At 48.2% G+C, this 22290-nt stretch overlaps 1 long non-coding RNA gene across 1 annotated transcript; it reads left to right on the top strand.

The window, feature by feature from the left end:
• Positions 1 to 1189: 1189 nt before the first annotated feature.
• Positions 1190 to 3162, top strand: LOC137324280 (uncharacterized). Its single transcript, XR_010963583.1, has 3 exons — positions 1190 to 1438; positions 1644 to 1842; positions 3066 to 3162. It is a non-coding gene; the product is annotated as an uncharacterized lncRNA (long non-coding RNA).
• Positions 3163 to 22290: the final 19128 nt, after the last annotated feature.

Raw genomic sequence — 22290 nt, 5'->3', positions numbered from 1 at the left:
ACTGATTATGTATTTGCATTTTTAGCATGAATGTCTTTAAAAAGAATTGTACTGGTGGTGTTAGGATTTGCATATAGTGATTTGCAAATTATTTCCAGTTTGAAACCAGCTGGGAAAATGCAGTTGACTCACGTTTGGTTTCTCCTCCGACCGACACCAATGTTTTGTGAACACTTCCGTCGTTAGTATAAAGTATTTAAAATACACTAGTTCACTCCTAACATTGCTCACAGTGACTCCGAGGATAGGGGATAACATCAGTGCCACTGATTTTATAGTGACTGAGTCAGTCAAAATCCACTTGTACTCAAAAGAATTCTGGATTTTCCCTGCTGCCATATACATTAGGAATAAACAGCACATGTAAAACAAGGTGCACCCAATTGGAGATAACTATCTAGTATTTAGCAGTAGTAGGGAGGGTGAATCGGGTTTAACGGTCCTCTAGGGCAGCTCTGGACTTTCCTAGTCCAGCGGGATGATCCTGGAGTTTGGCAAAACTGGGCTGGAAGATGTGGAGTTTGGTAGCATGAGGTCCTTTAAATCTGGCAAAGAGTTCAACCCTCCAGTGCACAGACTGGGCTTGTATTCCCTTCAGAATAGAACATTAAGGGGTGATCTGATTGAGGTGTTTAAGATGATTGAAGGATTTCATAGGGTAGATAGAGAGAAACTATTTCCTCTGGTGGGGGGAATCCAGAACAAGGGGGCAGAACCTTCAAATTAGAGCCAGGCCGTTCAGGGGTGATGTCAGGAAGCACTTCTTCTCACGTTTTGCTAGTTTAACCTCCAACTGTGGCATAAATTTCCAGGAACATAAGGGATTTTTTTGTTCACCTCAGGCGTGCTACCTCCTGGATTGCTTGGCATCTCAGGTCACATTTTAGTTCATAACAAGTGTGGACTTGCCTTGGTTTTGGGCGTGAGCGCAGTGTTTGGACAGTGTCTGGAACTGAGCACTTTAATGTATCTGTATCGATCATACAAAAACTATATAAGAGAACAAAATAGATCTGTCTTGTGAAAGGGTCACTGCCACCAATTAAATCAAGGAAACAAATTACTTTGATCTTTTAAGTAGATGACACCAGTATAATTAGGTAAATTTGTATTTTCAGTAGACTGTTCATAGTTAACTCACAATGTAGATTTGCTCTTTTTCAGTTTGTATTTTCATTTTTTCAACATAGGATTTTATCACAGATCATAACATGGAACATGAACCATGTCTACTTACACTTAAGGCAAGAAATTTATACCACTGTCAATGTTAAAGAAAGAGAATCCTAATGTGTAGCAGGACACCAGCGCAGGATAAAGTCGTCAGCAGTTCAGAGTGGAGATTGAATGCTGTATTTGCTGTTTGTCCTCGCAGTGCCATGGTCACTCTCCCATTGGATAAAGTGGAACGAGACCAGACATAGAAAGCCAAGTACAGGTGATGAGTATGAATAGTAAACACACACTGAGACCATTGTTCCAAAGAGAGGTTTTGGAAAAATAGTTGTAAATGTGTTTTAAAGCATTCACATAAGTTTAATAAAAGAATCTGAGATGATAGATAGTTAAGATGCTAATAAGCAAGTGTTGATGTTGTTTCCTCATAGAATGTAAATAATAAGCAATTCATTTTTCTGTCTCAGCAATCGCACGCACGGCTGGAAAGTCTTTGATACCCTTTCTACAAACAAGAGATGGACGTATACAGGCAGAGAGTTTTTAAAATTGAGTGCGGCAAGATTGCCAGATATCACAAACTACAAGAAGGTTGGAATGCAGAAGAGAATAGTCAGAAGTTATCTTTAAGTCAAGTGAGATAACTCACTGATGTGGGGCAGTGAGGTTAGTTCTTTATTTTGTATTACTACATGAAGATAAGTGGTAGTGTTTGAATTAAAGTGAGTCTGGCCATAACTTTTCTACGTTCTCATTACTGTGAGATAAAGCAGCTTATCGATTCATATCAAACCTTGTCTCAAGTATTTGCACAGTCAATTTTCAAGAACATTGAAGAAGCATTCAAGAAAAATACACAAATATCTAGTTCAAACCACAAAGGGATACTAGGAGTTACACTCCTACAAGGGATCTCCAGCCCTCGAGAGGTGGGGATGAAGAAATCAGTCCTTCGTCTAACCTGCTACCCACCAAATCCTGCTAAGAAAGTGCAGTATAAATGACTGCCTGGAGAGGGCTAACAGTATCTGCTGGCAGGAGTCAAGAAAGAAGGATCATATCTGTGAGAATGAGTATTCCATCTGTCCTGAGTGGTGAATCAGAGAAAACAATGTTTATCAATGTTCAGTAGTTTGGGGTAAGGACTCCACCTGGTGCCATATAATTACTGGACTGTTCCGCGCTGCTGGAAATAGCCACTCAAATAAATAAGGGCTTTCCAAAAGGCGGTCAAGTACGTAAGATTCCTGTGTTGGAATTGGTTCTTCTAGCTGCATGTGCCCAAATAGCTGAACTAAGGGCCAGATCCAGTATATATGATGGTGGGTGCTGAATGCTACTGTAGCCAGTCCAGCAGGTATTCGGTTTTCGTTCAGTTAGTGATGAATATCTGATGTTTTGAGTTAACGCGCTCAACTGTTGCTGGTTGTCAGGTAGTGAAGGGGGAAACTGAGCTGCTCTCTGTGCCCAAATCTGGCTCCCAAAAATGATGGGTGTTCACTGGGGTCATAGTTAAAATAAAGTAGCTAAGGAGGTGCGTTCCCCCTCGAGTGGAAGGAAGGGAATCCTCTGGTACCATCAGTATCTGTAGCTTGGGCCGAGCATCAGCCATAAAGTGTCATTTGGAGGTTTTGAAAGAAGTTGCCAATCTTGAGGGCAATTGGCCCAGCGAGGAGGAATAGGAGTGGATGGTGTCCATGAGAAGTTAAACCAGCTTTCGGTTATCTGAGGGATTACAGTCAAACCTATTCTTGGAAAATCCTAATCGTTTACAAGTTTTTCTGTTTTTTAGTCATATTAAACTTGACTTTCTTTTGCTCTTCCTCTCCTGGTCATGTGCTAAATAAGTAAAATGGACTTGTCTATCCTTCTTTGTGTCACCTACACAGAAGAACATAAGTAACCTCTGGGACATTTACTTGCGTAAATGTGGATGCATCATCGGAAAGAACCAGAGAATGAAAAGAGCTTGTGAGCCGCTCTCTGTGGGTAAGCTCACTTGGCAGCAGGTAAAGTTATTTTTTGCCAAATTGATGTTAACTACAACCAGGCTGACTTTACCACTTGGCGTCTACAAGTTGTGTGGCATTTTGTTACTTTCGTTTCATGGATATGATCTTTATACGTTACTCAGGAAATCCCCCAAAATTTCTCTTGACATGAGTAATAGATGTGGGATGCATAGAGACTGAAAATTCATACTGAAACCACTGACTTAATTCATACTGACTAAAGTTGCAATGAGACAGAGTTCAAACTGAGATAGAAAAGTTTGACCTTAGATTCGAAAATAATAAACTTTGCGACTCTAACTTTCCTCTCGAAGAAGCGAGGGGCTGGGAAGGAGGTTTTGTTTTCCCATTGACCAAAATGAATCACCTTTATCAGAAACAAAACCGTTTGGTAAAACTTCATACCTGTAAGTCTAGAATGTGTGCAAGTGTCTGTCGGAGCTGATCACCTCATCAGCACATTCATTTCCTGGGACAGTCCTAACCAACATTTAACAGCAGCCAGCTGATCAATGGAGCATGACAATGGGGAAATTGAAAGCACCAGTTCCCATTCTGTATTGAAGCACACTCTCTGCTCTACATCAGAGCCTCATTCTGCATTAAAATCCCACTTTGTATTAGATCCCACTGCCCATTCTGTATTAAAGTCCCACTCCTCGCTCTGTAGTAAAGTCTCACTCCCCACTCTATTAAAACCCTGCTCCCCATTCCTCGCTCTGTATTAAAACCCGGCTCCCCTTTCCTCGCTCTGTATTACAGTCCCACTCCCCGCTCCTCGCTCTGTATTACAGTCCCACTCCTCGCTCTGTATTACAGACCCACCCCCCCGCTCTGTATTACAGTCCCACTCCCCGCTCCTCGCTCTGTATTACAGTCCCACTCCCCACTCTATTACAGTCCCGCTCCTCGCTCTGTATTACAGTCCCCTCCCCGCTCCTCGCTCTGTATTACAGTCCCCTCCTCGCTCTGTATTACAGTCCCACTCCCCGCTCCTCGCTCTGTATTACAGTCCCACTCCTCGCTCTGTATTACAGTCCCGCTCCTCGCTCTGTATTACAGTCCCACTCCCCGCTCCTCGCTCTGTATTACAGTCCCACTCCTCGCTCTGTATTACAGTCCCACTCCTCGCTCTGTATTACAGTCCCACTCCCCGCTCCTCGCTCTGTATTACAGTCCCACTCCTCGCTCTGTATTACAGTTCCACTCCTCGCTCTGTATTACAGTCCCACTCCCCGCTCCTCGCTCTGTATTACAGTCCCACTCCTCGCTCAGTATTACAGTCCCACTCCTCGCTCTGTATTACAGTCCCACTCCCCGCTCCTCGCTCTGTATTACAGTCCCACTCCCCACTCCTCGCTCTGTATTACAGTCCCACTCCCCGCTCCTCGCTCTGTATTACAGTCCCACTCCCCACTCCTCGCTCTGTATTACAGTCCCACTCCCCGCTCCTCGCTCTGTATTACAGTCCCACTCCTCGCTCTGTATTACAGTCCCACTCCCCGCTACGTGCCGGAATTCTCGGAGGTCCCGACCTGGAACTTCAGGTGGGCCCCAATTTGGCCCCTGAACTGACCTGTGCATTGGATTCTTCCCAGTGTCCAGATCAGTGAGTGAAAGGGATTCTAAAATCATGGGTCATACGAGGCAGAAGTTCTGTCCATTCCAAACCCCAATGGAAACTTGAGATCTGGATGGAGACCCAGTGTCTCTAGGTCCTGCCTGATTTTGCTCCTCATCCTGCCATTCTGGCTGATTTACACTGAGAGTTGTTTCGGATTCTAAGGAAATTTGTCTATTTCATGGTGTCTTTGAGTTTCATTACTGCAGCTATTCGCACCTTATAGCTGCACCCTATCTATCATGTTTGATGTTGGCCAAAGGGAAAGGAACTGTGATTGAACTGTGTTTAATTAGGACCCACACCAACACTGCATTTTCCACACCCAGAACATTGCCAACTCGAATCCTACCCCTCACCTTCCAGTGCCCAAACCCTAATCCATGTCTTCATCATTCCCAGGATAGATTTCTCCACCCTTCACAAAGTCCAGTTAAATCACAACTCAGTTGCCCGAGATCCCTTTCACACAAAGTCTTGCCCACTATTGCCCCTTGTCCGTGTCAAGCTGCACTGGCTCCCGACAGCAGCTTCAAAATCTCTCTCTCTCTCCCCATTCTGGCCCCACCCTATCCTGAATCATTTCCTCCAATCGTATGTCCCAGGCCATACCTTTTTCCCTCGTGACACTGGCCCACTGACCCTCCTCAATCCTCCACTCCATATTCAGGCTAACCCTTCAGTCATTATGCCGTTGCTCGTTGGAATCATTTCCCCAAACCACCTTGCAACCTCAATCTCCTCTTGCAAAATTCTCTGAAAAATTTCTCTCTCTCTCTGCTTTCCAATTGCCTCTGCAACCCTCCTGTGTCATGTTTGCTCACCTCACCTTCTCCTAAAGTGTTTTGCTCATATTGCAAGTTGTTGAAATATGCCTTGTCTATTTCCACATATAATATTTGTACATTTTAGAAGTTTTACTAGTTTATAAAGAAACATATTAATTTGTGGAATAATATTCTTGTGCTTTTAACAATTATTCTAAAAATAATACATTATTTTAGAATATAATGAGCATTACATAACTTTCAGATTCCTGATTATGAAACAAATGTAAACTAAAGCTTTGTAAAAGATCAAGTAATTTTGGACTTGCCATGGATTTAAAAAGTGTATGTTTGGATCTGTAAGAAACATCTGCTTCAGAAAATGTTAGTTCAGGGCCTGAACGATCATGAGAAACCAGTGTGAGTATCACATGCTTGAAGTCATAAACCACATCATCGCTGCTGCATAATACTGGCCCACTTCTCAGGTTTTTTTTTCCAAACACAGCAAATTGAAAAACTCCACCCAGAGAAACCTCAGTGAGTGTTCAGCTCATTAGGAAATACAGGGCAGCTGGTGGCCAGGGCTGGTAATGAGCAATTCAAAGATTCAGTCCAACTTTGAGCTTCTGGAGGTGACCAGTGGAGGAGGAAACTGGAGATATCATCATCTTTAAGTTAAAAAAACGAAATAAATGATCCTAATTTCTGTAGTAAACCAACAATTAAAAAAAAACAGACTAAAAAGTAATTATCTCTAAATAAACAGGTCATTTAGTTGAGAGAAACGGCATTGAGCCCAGGGGAGGGGCCCCGGGTATCCTGGGTGCGGTGCTGAGCCCCGGGGGAGTTTCCCCATTCACTGAAAACAGAGAGAGTGATAGAGAGGAGGAGCTCTGAGAGACCCGGAATAAAAGGGTAGGTTAATCGGGGTAAGTAAAGAGTAAATTAATAATCGAGTATCCAAAGGGAGTTTAGAAAAACAAAGGTTTCTAAATATAGTGGACGTGCAGCTGAGACCCACTGCGTGCAATCCCTGCGTCATGTGGGAACTTCAGGACGTTTCATGTGTCCTACAGGGCCACATGTGCAGGAAATGCTGCCAGTTGCTTGAGCTCAAGCTGAGGGTTTCTAAGCTGGAGGGGCAGCTGAAATCATTGCAGAGTATCAGGGAGGCTGAAGGTTCCCTGGATTGTATGTTCCAAGAGATGGTCACCCCACAGCCACAGAAAGTTCAGGTTAGCAAGTGGGTGGTCATCCAAAAGGGTAGGAAGAGACAGGCAGTGCTGGAATCTTCTGGGTGTGTGGCACTCTCAAACGGTATTCAGCATTGAAATACAGTAGTCATGATGGATTCAATAGTCAGGGGGACAGGCAAGCATTTCTGTGACCGTCGACGCGAGTCCCATATGGTGCGTTGCCTCCTTGGTGCCAGGGTAAAGGACATCACAGCGTGGGTGCAAGGCAACAGCCAGAAGTCATGGTCCAAGTGGGTGACATAGGAAAGAAAAGGGATGAGGTCCTGCGGCTAGAGTTTCAGAAGCTAGAGAGGAAGTTAAAAAGCAGGACCTCAAAAGGTAGTAATCTCTGGGTTACTTCCAATGCTACGCGCTAGTAAGTACAGAAATAGGAAGTTACGGCAGGTTATGCGTGGCTAGAGCCATGGTGCAGGAGGGAAAGCTTCAGATTCTTGGCACATTGGGACGAGTGCTGGGGCAGGAGGGATCTGTTCAAGACAGACGGATTGCACCTCAACAGAGCTGGGACTAATGTCCTCGTGGGGAGGTTCACCAGTGCTGTGGGGGAGGGTTTAAACTAATTTGGCAGGGGGATGGGCACCAGAAAGGAGAAACAAGTTGCGCGAAGGATTGGGAGAGATAGGTAGCATGAGGGTAAAAAATAGCATAGTATTAGGTGGGATCAGACTAAAAGAATACAAGTCTAAGGTAGGTTTAGAGTGCACATGTATAAACGCAAGAAGCGCGTGGTAAATAAGGTTGGTGAGCTGCAGGCGCAAATAGCCACATGGCAATATGATGTAGCAGCGATAACGGAGACCTGGCTCAAAAAAGGGCAGGATTAGGTACTAAATATTCCTGGTTACAATGTGTTCAGGAATGATAGGGAAGGAAAGAAAGGTGGGGGGTGACAGTATTGATTAAGGAGAATATTGCAGTGCTGGAGAGAGAGGATGTCCTGGAGGGGTCAAGGACAGAATCTATTTGGTTAGAGTTAAGAAACAACAGAGGTGCCATTACACTACTGGGTGTATTCTATAGGCCACCAACTAGTGGGAAGGAGATAGAGGAGGAAATTTACAGGGAAATTACAGAGAGGTGCAAGAACCATAGAGTAGTGATAACTGGGGACTTCAACTATCCTAATATAGACTGGGATAGTAATAGTGTGAAGGGCAAAGAGAGGGAGGAATTTTTGAAGTGTGTTCAGGAGAACTTTCTTGATCAGTACGTTTCCGGCCCAACGAGGAAGGAGGCATTGCTGGATCTGGTTCTGGGGAATGAGGTGGGCCAAGTGGAGCAAGTGTCAGTGGGGGAACATTTAGGGAGCAGTGATCCTAGTATCATAAGGTTTAGGTTAGTTATGGAAAAGGACAAGGAGCAATCTAGAGTAAAAATACTTAATTGGAGGAGGGCAAATTTCAGTGGGTTGAGAACGGATCTGGCCCGGGTAAATTGGAATCAAAGATTGGCAGGGAAAATTGTAATCGAACAATGGGTGGCCTTTAAAGAGGAGATAGTTCGGGTACAGTCTAGGTACATTCCCACTAGGGGGAAAGGTAGGGTAATCAAAGACAGAGCTCCCTGAATGATGAGAGAGATAGAAAGTAAGATGAAATGGAAAAAAGGGGGCGTATGACAGATGTCAGGTTGATAATACAAGTGAGAACCAGGTTGAATATCGAAAGTACAGAGGGGAAGTGAAAATAAGAGGGGCAAAGAGAGTATGAGAATAGACTGGCGGCCAACATAAAAGGGAATCCAAAAGTCTTCTCTATCGGCATATAAATAGTAAACAGGTAATAAGAGGAGGGGTGGGGCCAATTAGGGACCAAAAAGGAGATCTACGCATGGAGGCAGAGGGCATAGCTGAAGTACTAAATGAGTACTTTGCATCTGTCTTTACCAAGAAAGAAGGTGCTGCCAATGTCACAGTAAAAGAGGAGTAGTTGAGATACTGGATGGGTTAAAAATTGATAGAGGAGGTACTAGAAAGACTAGCTGTACTTAAAGTAGATAAGTCACTCGGTCCGGATGGGATGCATCCGAGGTTGCTGAGGGAAGGGTGGAAATTGCGGAGGTACTGGCCATAATCTTCCAATCCTCCGTGGATATGGGGGTGGTGCCAGAGGACTGAAGAATTGCAAATGTTACACCCTTGTTCAAAAAAGGATGTAAGGATAAACCCAGCAACTACAGGCCAGTCAGTTTAACCTCGGTGGTGGGGAAACTTTATAAACGATAATCCGGGACAGAATTAATAGTCACTTCAACAAACGTGGATTAATAAAGGAAAACCAGCAGGATTTATAAAAGGCAAATCGTGTTTAACTAATTTGATTGAGTTTTTTGATGAGGTAACAGAGAGGGTAGAGGAGGGTAACGTGTTTGATGTCGTCTACATGGATTTTAGCAAGGCTTTTGACAAGGTCCCAGACTGGTCAAAAAAGTAAAAGCCCATGGGATCCAAGGGAAAGTGGCAAATTGGATCCAAAATTGGCTCAGTGGCAGGAAGCAAAGGGTAATGGTCGACGGGTGTTTTTGTGACTGGAAGGCTGTTTCCAGTGGGGTTCCTCAGGGCTCAGTACTCGGTCCCTTGCTTTTTGAGGTATACATTAATGATTTGGACTTGAATGTGGGGGGCTTAATCAAGAAGTTTACAGATGATACAAAAATTGGCCGTGTGGTTGATAGTGAGGAGGAAAGCTGTAGACTGCAGGAAGATATCAATGGACTGGTCAGGTGGGCAGAAAAGTTACAAATGGAATTCAATCCAGAGAAGTGTGAGGTAATGCATTTGGGGAGGACAAACAAGGGGATACACAATAAATGGGAGGATACTGAGAGGTGTAGAGGAAGTGAGAGACCTTGGAGTGCATGTCCACAGATCCCTGAAGGTAGCAGGACACGTAGGTAAAGTGGTTAAGAAGGCATATGGAATACTTTCCTTTATTAGCCGAGGCATAGAATATAAGAGCAGGGAGGTTATGCTGGAACTGTATAAAACACTGGTTAGGCCACAGCTTGAGTACTGTGTACAGTTCTGGTCACCACATTACAGGAAAGATGTGATTACACTAGAGAGGGTGCAGAGGAGATTTACAAGGATGTTGCCAGGACTGGAGAATTTTAGCTATGAGAAAAGATTGGACAGGCTGGGGTTGTTTTCTTTGGAACAGAAGAGGCTGAGGGGTGATTTAATTGAGGTATAAAAAATTATGAGGGGACTAGATAGAGTGGATAGGAAGGACATATTTCCCTTAGCAGAGGGATCAATAACCAGGGGGCATAGATTTAAAGTAATTGGTAGAAGGATTAGATGGGAGCTGAGGAGAATTTTTTTCACCCAGAGGGTGGTGGGGGTCTAGAACTCACTGCCTGAAAGGGTGGGAGAGGCAGAAACCCTCAACTCATTTAAAACGTACCTGGATGTGCACCTGAAGTGCCGGAGCCTACAGGGCTATGGACCAAGTGCTGGAAAGTGGGAATAGGCTGAATGGTTCTTTTTCGGCTGGCATGGACACGATGGGCCGAATGGCCTCCTTCTGTGCAATAACTTTCTATGATTCTATGAACTGAAGACCCTCATCCCTGGTACCATTCTAGTAAATCTCATATGCACCCTCTCCAAGGCTTTGACATCCTTCCTAAAGGGTGGTGCCCAGAATTGGACACAATACCGTGCAGCTAAGGACTAACCATATTACTACCCTTTGGAAATTCCTCCTTAATCCTTCTTGAGGGCCCAAGAAAGGCAGGTGTAACAAAGCATCGCACATTTTTAGTTACCTGTCCAAACCCAGGACCTGCACTTACTGGCCCAGATTGTCCTTTCTGGGCTTGTTAGAGGAAAACTGTTTTTGGTGCCTGCACTGTACGAGGAAGGCTGCCCCCTTAGCTATCAACTGCTGGCCTTCAGGCAATCGGATCACAGAGATGGCTCTTGCTGTGGGCAGAACGATCACTACTGCATTAAACTTGTATGCAACCCAATCCTTCCACCCTGCCATCGGTGACAAATGCCAAGCCAGTCAGTTAGCTGTCCACTGACGCATCAAGCAAGTGACAGAGGACTTGTTTGCAAGGAGCAACGTGAGGCAGCATCTCACCAGAACACTGAACGTTTCCCAGGTAGCAAGGTTCCCTATGGTGCCACTACCCACGTATTGTGTGAACTATTGTCACCTCCTGACAAGCCTGTGAACTGTGGTCCTGTGGGGAGGGTGCCCTGGAGAGCAAAACAGCGGCAGGTAGTGCATGCCCATTGGTCAGCCATCAAACCATGTGATGCTCTCCATCAAACGCCCACCTGCCTCCACGCCCTGCTCACAGTCTTGGAAAAAACTTACAAATATTTGGAATCTATTTTGAACCTTTGCGAAGGCTCAAACATTATATGTCTGCCCCTCCCCCATATGCAGCCACTCACCTTTAAGTGGCCACATGCCGTTAAATTTGTGCTACCAGCCAGATTTTCCACATTCTCCCACTTGAGACAGCTGCCAGCACCAGGCCAAAGTTGTGCCCGGAGCTTATACTAATTATTCAAATGAGTCAACCTTGCAAATTCCCCACAGTCTGCTCAATGCTGGCTTTGCTTTGGCAGCTAGACTTGCCAGCACAAATTTTGTTAGGATCGCAAAAAGCATTAATAAAAATATTGGGCCTGAAACCCATTTGCTGGCACATTCCCAGCACTGGGCTAGTGAGGGGTCCTCTCTGGATAGTCACTCCTAGCTCACTTTGCATATCGTACAGGGAATGCAGGGGTCAGGAGGTGGGATTCCCAGGCAGAGCCTTAAAAGTGCAGCTTAGATCATAAAACTGTACCTGCCTTTCCTGGAGGAAAAAAAGCTTCTTTTCATTTCAGTATTGCAGCAAATGTTGAGGACATGGGCCAGAAGTCCAACAATTCCAAGGGTGGGGCTCTCAAGTGGGACAGCTCTGGAGATAATGTTGAGGGAGGTGCTGTCCAGGGGGTGTCAGGGTTGCACTGGAACTGGTAGCAGAGCAGGTCACTGCGATCTACAGTTAACAGACCAACTTCCCAAATAAGGAAGAAATTCCATTTGCTTCCAAAGTTTGCCACAGTAAGTGGGTCCTCTTTCTAGTGGTCTGCAACCTTTGAATTAGAGAATGATCTTCTCTTTATGATGTGATAACTACCTGATGGCCTGTCGAGTTCTCGGAGGGACTTTCCTGTATGATTTTATTTCTTCTTCTCATGCAGTTATGCAACAGAGCTCACAATACAAGGCACTAACAGTGTATGTTGTTTGTGTAACTCTGAGTGCCTGCGTGGGATTGAGTGAGAAGGGGACGAGACACAAGAACTGAAATAGTTTGGGCTAGGCCAACATCTTCACATTCTCTGAACCAATCAAACTCTTATAGGCAAGGATCACCAGGTGCCGTCTTCCCTGTGAGTCATAGGCTTGCCATTTTTGAATCTTCCTGTGTGGGTGTTTGGAATGGGCCAGCAGTAAATATTCAACACTTTAGCAGCCATTAGACAGGAGGTTCAAATGCTCACCATTCCAAAACCAGCCCACACTCCACTTTCTGTCTCCACATTTATTTTGCCGCCCATTTTTCTGCCCCAGTTTTGAATATGCCTCTGAAATATTTACAGATAAGTGCCAGGCAATGACCATCTCCAACAAGAGAGAGTCTAACCACCTCCCGTTGACATTCAATGGCATAACCATTGCCGTGTGGTGAAGGTTCTCCCACAGTGCTGTTAGGAAGGGAGATCCAGGATTTTGACCCAGCGACGATGAAGGAACAGCGATATATTTCCAAGTCGGGATGGTGTGTGACTTGGAGGGGAACGTGCAGGTGGTGTTGTTCCCATGTGCCTGCTGCTCTTGTCCTTCTAGGTGGTAGAGGTCGCGGGTTTGGGAGGTGCTGTCTAAGAAGCCTTGGCGAGTTGCTGCAGTGCATCCTGTGGATGGTACACACTGCAGCCACGGTGTGCCATTGGTGGAGGGACTGAATGTTTAAGGTGGTGGATGGGGTGCCAATCAAGCGGGCTGCTTTGTCCTGGATGGTGTTGAGCTTCTTGAGTGTTGTTGGAGCTGCACTCATCCAGGCAAGTGGAGAGTATTCCATCACACTCCTGACTTGTGCCTTGTGGATGGTGGAAAGGCTTTGGGGATTCAGGAGGTGAGTCACTCGCCGCAGAATACCCAGCCTCTGACCTGCTCTTGTAGCCACAGTATTTATATGGCTGGTCCAGTTAAGTTTTTGGTCAATGGTGACCCCCAGGATGTTGATGGTGGGGGATTCAGCGATGGTAATGCTGTTGAATGTCAAGGGGAGGTGGTTAGACTCTCTCTTGTTGGAGATGGTCATTGCCTGGCACTTATCTGGCGCGAATGTTACTTGCCACTTATCAGCACAAGCCTGGATGTTGTCCAGGTCTTGCTGCATGCGGGCTCGGACTGCTTCATTATCTGAGGGGTTGTGAATGGAACTGAACACTGTGCAATCATCAGCGAACATCCCCATTTCTGACCTTATGATGGAGGGAAGGTCATTGATGAAGCAGCTGAAGATGGTTGGGCCTAGGACACTGCCCTGAGGAACTCCTGCAGCAATGCCCTGGGGATGAGATGATTGGCCTCCAACAACCACTACCATCTTCCTTTGTGCTAGGTATGACTCCAGCCACTGGAGAGTTTTCCCTCTGATTTCCATTGACTTCAATTTTACTCGGGCTCCTTGGTGCCACACTCGGTCAAATGCTGCCTTGATGTCAAGGGCGGTCACTCTCACCTCACCTCTGGAATTCAGCTCTTTTGTCCATGTTTGGACCAAGGCTGTAATGAGGTCTGGAGCCGAGTGGTCCTGGCGGAACCCAAACTGAGCATCGGTGAGCAGGTTATTGGTGAGTAAGTGCCGCTTGATAGCACTGTCGACGACACCTTCCATCACTTTGCTGATGATTGAGAGTAGACTGATGGGGTGGTAATTGGCTGGATTGGATTTGTCCTGCTTTTTGTGGACAGGACATACCTGGGCAATTTTCCACATTGTCGGGTAGATGCCAGTGTTGTAGCTGTACTGGAACAGCTTGGCTAGAGGCACAGCTAGTTCTGGAGCACAAGTCTTCAGCACTACAGCTGGGATGTTGTCGGGGCCCATAGCCTTTGCTGTATCCAGTGCACTCAGCCGTTTCTTGATATCACGTGGAGTGAATCGAATTGGCTGAAGACTGGCTTCTGTGATGGTGGTGATCTCGGGAGGAGGCCGAGATGGATTATCCACTCGGCACTTCTGGCTGAAAATGGTTGCAAACGCTTCAGCCTTGTCTTTTGCACTCACGTGCTGGACTCTGCCATCATTGAAGATGGGGATGTTCACGGAGCCTCCTCCTCCCATTAGTTGTTTAATTGTCCACCACCATTCACGACTGGATGTGGCAGGACTGCAGAGCTTTGATCTGATCCGTTGGTTGTGGAATCGCTTAGCTCTGACTATATCACGTTGCTTCCGCTGTTTAGCATGCATGTAGTCCTGAGTTGTAGCTTCACCAGGTTGGAACCTAATTTTTAGGTACGCCTGGTGCTGCTCCTGGCATGCTCTTCTACACTTCTCATTGAACCAGGGTTGATCCCCTGGCTTGTTGGTAATGGTAGAGTGAGGAATATGCCGGGCCATGAGGTTACAGATTATGCTGGAATACAATTCTGCTGCTGCTGATGGCCCACAGTGCCTCATGGATGCCCAGTTTTGAGCTGCTCGATCTGTTCTGAATCTATCCCATTTAGCACGGTGGTAGTGCCACACAACACGTTGGATGGTGACATCATTGTGAAGACGGGACTTCATCTCCACGAGGACTGTGCGGTGGTCACTCCTACCAATACTGTCATGGACAAAAGCATCTGCGACAGGTAGATTGGTGAGGACGAGGTCAAGTAAGTTTTTCCCTCCTGTTGGTTCGCTCACCACCTGCCGCAGGCCCAGTCTGGCAGCTATGTCCTTCAGGACTCGGCCAGCTCGGTCAGTAGTGGTGCTACCGAGCCACTCTTGGTGATGGACATTGAAGTCCCCCACCCAGAGTACATTCTGTGCCCTTGCTACCTTCAGTGCTTCCTCCAAGTGGTGCTCAACATGGAGGAGGACTGATTCATCAGCTGAGGGAGGGCGGTAGGTGGTAATCATCAGGAGGTTTCCTTGCCCATGTTTGACCTGATGCCATGAGATTTTATGGGGTCCGGAGTCAATGTTGAGGACTCCCAGGGCCACTCCCTCCTGACTGTATATCACTGTACCGCCACCTCTGGTGGGTCTGTCCTGCCGGTGGGTCAGGACATACCCAGGGATGGTGATGGAAGAGTCTGGGACGTTGGCTGAAAGGTATGATTCTGTGAGTATGGCTATGTCAGGCTGTTGCTTGACTGGTCTGTGGGACAGCTCTCCCAATTTTGGCACAAGTCCCCAGATGTTAGTGAGGAGGACTTTGCAGGGTCGACTGGGCTTGGTGTTTTGCCGTTGTCGTGTCCGGTGCCTAGTGGTCCGATGCCGGGTGGTCCGTCCGGTTTTATGCTGATTATGACTTTTTGTAGCGAGATTTTACAACTGAGTGGCTTGCTCGGCCATTTTAGAGGGCAATTAAGAATCAACCACATTGCTGTGGGTCTGGAGTCACATATCGGCCAGACCGGGTAAGGACGGCAGGTTTCCTTCCCTGAAGGACATTAGTGAACCAGATGGGTTTTTACGACAATCCGGTAGTTTCATGATCACCATTACTGATACTAGTATTTTAATTCCAGATTTTATTTTAAATAACTGAATTTAAATTCCAGATCAAGCCCAGTTTAGACACGATTCTTACTTAGATGTTTATATTTAAGCTGAAATACATCAAAAGTGTTTTTTTTCTGATCTGTTCTCTGCTGCATGTCATTCAGCACAAGTTTAACTTTTAACCATTGTTTAAGAATAGTTCCAGTAAATACTTTCATGATGTCATACCGTTATCACTTTATATTTCTTGGACATAATATTAACTGTGGTGTAAATATGAATGAGAAAGGGGACCAGAGGGAATATGTTACACGACTAACGACTGAGTGTGTTCCCAGGAGTAACGTTTGAGCAGATTATGAACATCACCCAACTCCCCCCTTGAACCCATTTCAAGGATATTATTGATTTTTAAAACAATATATAAATGTTTCTATTTTCCTTTACCCATCACTAAACTTTCTCCTTCTTATTGTTATCAGAGTTTACTGATCCTGAGAGTCCCACCAGTAACATCACTGCTTTGAGATTTGCTTTGATTGAGTGGAATGACAAATGTCTTTCACAACACTTGTAAACAATTTTACAACACCAAGTTATAGTCCAGCAATTTTATTGTAAATTCACAAGCTTTCGGAGGCTTCCTCCTTCCTCAGGTGAACGATGTGGAAATCACATCGTTCACCTGAGGAAGGAGGAAGCCTCCGAAAGCTTGTGAATTTAAAATAAAATTGCTGGACTATAACTTGGTGTTGTAAAATTGTTTACAATTGTCAACCCCAGTCCATCACCGGCATCGCCACATCATGACTTTCACAACACTAACTGAGTTGTGATGTAATAGTGTCACCTCTCACGAGGGGGGTTCGAGGGCCTCCTGTGCCTGTACAATATGGACAGCAGGGTGACTGGGTGTGTGTCACCAGGTTACAACACACTTTGGTACATCCGAGACCACAAACCCCAAACACTTTATACAATCATCTAAAAACAGAGACAATGAAAGATCTTCAGCTGACAAATCACAAGATACACACCAGCCATGGCAAAGTTAATGGCCTCGAAATTTGATTGGGTAATTCCCATTCCTCATGTTGAAGGGTTCGATGTGGTGAGCAGCATGTGCACCGTACACTGAGAGACATAGAAACAGGAGGAGGCCATTCAGCCCCTCGAGCCTGGTCTGCCATTCAATGAGATCATGGCTGATCTGTAATCTAACTCTGCCCTGTGGTCAGTTTTATTCGGTGCACAGCAGCTAAACCAGAGGCCCTTAAAGGGAGGCTGAAGGCTGCCACCGGAGAGGAAAATAACTCACCTGAACGTGGAGCTTCTCCCAGGAGCTTCTCCCAGGCCCGATTGCCGACTGCAGGACTCTGACCTCCAACCCCCCACCCCGATCGCAGACCCTCCCCCTCCCCCTTCCCCCCCGATCGCAGACCCTCCCCCTCCCCCATCCCGATCGCAGACTCTCCCCCTCCCCCTCCCCCCTTCCCGCCCGATCGCAGACTCTCCCCCTCCCCCCATCCCGATCACAGACTCTCCCCCTCCCCCTCCCCCTCCCCCCTTCCCCCCTGATCGCAGACTCTCCCCCTCCCTCTCCCCCTCCCCATCCCGATCGCAGACCCTCCCCCTCCCCCTCCCCCTTCCCCCCCGATCGCAGACTCTCCCCCTCCCCCTCCCCCCCCGATCGCAGGACTCTCCCCCTCCCCCACCCCCTCCCCCTCCCCCCCCGATCGCAGGACTCTCCCCCTCCCCCACCCCCTCCCCCCGATCGCAGACTCTCCCCCCTCCCCCTCCCCCATCCCGATCGCAGACCCTCCCCCTCCCCCCCATCCAGATCGCAGACTCTCCCCCTCCCCCTCCCCCCCTTCCCCCCCGATCGCAGACTCTCCCCCTCCCCCCATCCTCCCCGAACGCAGACTCTCCCCCTCCCCATCCCCCTTCCCCCGATCGCAGACTCTCCCCCTCCCCCTCCTCCCCCCATCCCGATCGCAGACTCTCCCCCTCTCCCCTTCCCCCCCGAACGCAGACTCTCCCCCTCCCCCTCCCCCCTTCCCCCCCGATCGCAGACTCTCCCCCTCCCCCATCCCGATCGCAGACTCTCCCCCTCCCCCTCCTCCCCCCATCCCGATCGCAGACTCTCCCCCTCCCCCCATCCTCCCCGAACGCAGACTCTCCCCCTCCCCATCCCCCTTCCCCCGATCGCAGACTCTCCCCCTCCCCCTCCTCCCCCCATCCCGATCGCAGACTCTCCCCCTCCCCCCATCCTCCCCGAACGCAGACTCTCCCCTCCCCCTCCCCCTTCCCCCGATCGCAGACTCTCCCCCTCCCCCTCCCCCTCCTCCCCCCATCCCGATCGCAGACTCTCCCCCTCCCCCTCCCCCCCTCCCCCCCGATCACAGACCCTCCCCCTCCCCCTCCCCTCGATTGCAGACTCTTCCCCCTCCCCCTCCTCCCCCCATCCCGATCGCAGACCCTCCCCCTCCCCCACCTCCTCCCCCCATCCCGATCACAGACTCTCCCCCTCCCCCTCTCCCCTTCCCCCCTGATCGCAGACCCTCCCCCTCCCCCTCCCCCTCCACCCCATCCCGATCGCAGACTCTCCCCCTCCCCCTCTCCCCTTCCCCCCCGATCGCAGACCCTCCCCCTCCCCCTCCCCCTCCACCCCATCCTGATCGCAGGACTCTCCCCCTCCCCCACCCCCTCCCCCCCGATCGCAGACTCTCCCCCTCCCCCTTCCCCCCCGATCGCAGACTCTCCCCTCCCCCTCCCCCTCCACCCCATCCTGATCGCAGGACTCTCCCCCTCCCCCACCCCCTCCCCCCCGATCGCAGACTCTCCCCCTCCCCCTTCCCCCCCGATCGCAGACTCTCCCCCTCCCCCTCCCCCTTCACCCCCGATCGCAGACTCTCCCCCTCCCCCTCCCCCTCCCCCCTGATCGCAGACTCTCCCCCTCCCCCCTTCCCCCCCGATCGCAGACTCTCCCCCTCCCCCTCCCTTCCCCCTCCCCCACCCCATCCCGATCGCAGACTCTCCCCCTCCCCCTCCACCCCCTTCCCGATCGCAGACTCTCCCCCTCCCCCCCGATCGCAGACCTCCCCCTCCCCCTCCCCCCCGATCGCAGGACTCTCCCCCTCCCCCTCCCCCCCGATCGCCGACTCTCCCCTTCCCCCTCCCCCCCCCCGATCGCGGGACTCTTTTCCCCCTCCAGATTGCCGGGGACCGTCCCCAAGGGTCCCCAGCTGTGGCCTCCTGCTGCTGATGTTCCTTCCCCGGCCTTGCCAGGTTCTTTGGCCATTTTCGGCCAATGGGGCACAGGGTTTTCCTCGTGAGCAACACAGGAATAAAAATGTTGTGGAGATGCCGGTGATGGACTGGGGTTGACAATTGTAAACAATTTTACAACACCAAGTTATAGTCCAGCAATTTTATTTGAAATTTACAAGCTTTCGGAGGCTTCCTCCTTCCTCAGGTAAATGTCAGGAGCTCCTCGAAGCCTACGCATTTATAAATCACAGAACAATACCTGGTGATTACAGATAGTCTTTTCAGGAATAAAAAGGAAGAGAAACAGAGAACAACAATCACATCAACAAAATAATTTACATCTGCTTTTCTTTAAAACAATGATCATACTAATGAAGAGAATGTTAATTTAATCCCACAAAAGTCTTTACTGAGAACTGAGGTTGTGGAGGAAATCAGTGAATTCAATGTCACTTTGCATAGTTACTATCAATTCTCTGAGTCGTTGCTCAGGGTGAGTCAGATGTCGATGTTTATAACAATAGGAGAATTTACGTGTCGCAGATACTGTCTGGCCCACCGACTGACAATCACTCAATAAATCAAATTCCACTTTTAGTAAATGGGGTTTTTGTGTCTGTTCTTCTGTGCAAACTGTAAATAAATGGTCTTTTTATTCTATGTATTCCTTCACCTTGATTTTATTTTTTACCAATTTTAAAGCTGAAGAGGCAAAGTAAGATTTTATGCCAGTTGAAGCTAAATATCTGAGCCTATAAATTGCAGGGTTTTGGGGGAATTCCCTCATCTGGCACGAGCACAGTGGGCCTCCTTCTGTGCTGGATCATTTCTATGATTCTATGGTATAAGCCCAATCTAAACAATTAATAATTGGCACTAATTCTGCCTGAGTGGTAATGTGTTGATAACACTCACATTTCCTGGATCGCCAGTCAGAGATCCAGGTGGAGACCAGGTCTACAACAACAACTTGCATTTATATAGCGCCTTTAACGTAGTAAAACGTCCCGAGGCGCTTCACAGGACAGTGCTCCTGTGAGGAGTGCATCGGTGGTGGGAATAAAAATTGCAGCTAATGGTTGGAAACAGTTGGAGGCAAGTTTCGCAATGGGCGGGGCGGGAGGGTTCAGAGGGCGTCTCAACACATTTGCATGTTTTTGCCACTGTTGAGCGGGTAAAGGTTTAAGAAATGACAAACAACAGTGAAGCTCAAGGAAGTGCCATCTGCAGCCAACCAGCTCCTTCAGTCACCGTGACAGTGAGCTGGAAGTGACCATAAATCAGGTGACATTGTTTATTATCTGGCTGTGCTGACCCGGACCCGATGAAGACACTGCTCCACAGACATTGACCATACCTGCAAATATAGCGGGGGCCAATCAGGCCTCACTCCTGATATGTCTTCATGTGATTCCACATAAAGCATGACATGCTGTGATTGGGCTGCCATTTCGCTGCCTATTTTAACCATTGCACAAAGTCTCAGTGTGTATGTCTGTGTGGGAGTGAGACAAAAGCTCAGCCCTGAGCCTGTCAGCTTCACCTTTCCCTATTATCTCCATGCTCTTGTATGTAAAGATGTCTCGGTGCCCTTCTTAAAATAGAGAGAAGGACTAGTCCTTTCTCAGCCCTCCTCCAGTTTGGATCTGTATTAGGTGCCACCTTGAAAGCAGACAATTACTCCTGACGTTGTGCTCTGGAGCACGTGCCCAGTGTCAGAGATGGTGCCCCATGTGTTGTCAGTACATGACCATGCATCTTGCAGCTAGGTTATGTTCTAATGGTGTTATGTGTGAAGTGTCCCATCCTCTCCCCTTTGGCAAGCTCCCCACACTAGGCCCATTCCCGCTGGGAATTTGCCATGCATAATAAAGGAGGGTTGACTGCAGAAGAAAGTTCAACTGTTTGGTGTTTGGATGCAAATAAATCTCATGCTGTGATGCTGGTACTACAGGAAATACACCCCATTAATCCAAACTAACCAGCTCATCTCAACTTTATTAGCAGTCGCCATTTTTGCATGGAACTATGCTGATAAAATAAAAGCCATTGGCGTAGACAACAGATGGGGTCCACAGGGTGGTTTACTATTCGATAAATGACCAATCCCGGCATCAGAAGTTTCCTGAATGCAGATGATCTTTCTGTTACTGCTCAAAGCTGGACTTTTGATTGGGTGGAAGTAACCGTGAGCAACCCTAGCTGGCCTGACACAAGAGCAAGACGCCAATCAACTGAGGGCCAATCCAGACAAGACGCAGGTCTGTGTATTCCACCTCAAGGATAGAGAAGCAAAGCAGGAGTTTTATATTGAGGGTGCAGGAAAAATCTTGATCATTGGTTGAACCCTGACTATCTTGGTGTGACTGCATCGCACTTTGAGTTACAAGGTGCACATTATCAAGACCAAAGGTAAAGTTGGAGCTCGGACTAACATCCTACGAAATCTGGCTAACTCCAAGTGGGCCATTGATCAAAACACTATCAGGACCATGGCTCTGGACTCTGTTCCTGCTGCTTCATGCAAAGAAATTGAACTCAATTCTTGATGCTTTTGGCTGTTGCATTACTGGCTGCCTTAAACCTACCAAGCGGGACGATCTTTACCTACTGTCGAGTATTGCATCTCCAGATGTACGGAGTAGCCGTAGCCAGAGCTGCACCCAGACAATCTAACGATCCTCGCCGTCCATCCCATCCATTGTCCCAGCACCGTCCATCCCATCCATTGTCCCAGCACCGCCCATTGTCCCAGCACCGTCCATCCCATCCGTTGTCCCAGCACCGCCCATCCCATCCGTTGTCCCAGCACCGCCCATCCCATCCATTGTCCCAGCACCGTCCATCCCATCCATTGTCCCAGCACCGTCCATCCCATCCATTGTCCCAGCACCGTCCATCCCATCCATTGTCCCAGCACCGCCCATTGTCCCAGCACCGCCCATCCCATCCATTGTCCCAGCACCATCCATTGTCCCAGCACCGCCCATCCCATCCATTGTCCCAGCACCATCCATTGTCCCAGCATCATTCATTGTCCCAGCACCATCCATCCCATCCATTGTCCCAGCACCATCCATTGTCCCAGCATCATTCATTGTCCCAGCACCGCCCATCCCATCCATTGTCCCAGCACCATCCATTGTCCCAGCATCATTCATTGTCCCAGCACCATCCATCCCATCCATTGTCCCAGCACCGTCCGTTGTCCCAGCATCATTCATTGTCCCAGCACCGTCCATCCCATCCATTGTCCCAGCACCATCCTGCTCAGAGCAGACTGAAGTCGGGACACAGTTTCCTGCACTCTGTTAACCCTCTCGACTCCAGTGCGAAACAGTGGAGAATCAACATCTAGAGAACATGTCTACAGAATAAGCCACATCTGGATATCAAAGCTGATGAGCATCTATAGATAAGGAACATAGGAACAGGAGGAGGCCATTTAG

Source organism: Heptranchias perlo, chromosome 8 (genome assembly GCF_035084215.1).
Source record: "Heptranchias perlo isolate sHepPer1 chromosome 8, sHepPer1.hap1, whole genome shotgun sequence".
Lineage (NCBI taxonomy): Eukaryota > Metazoa > Chordata > Chondrichthyes > Hexanchiformes > Hexanchidae > Heptranchias > Heptranchias perlo.
Note: the sequence above shows the minus strand (reverse complement) of the source record. Positions and strands in the feature narration are given on the sequence as shown.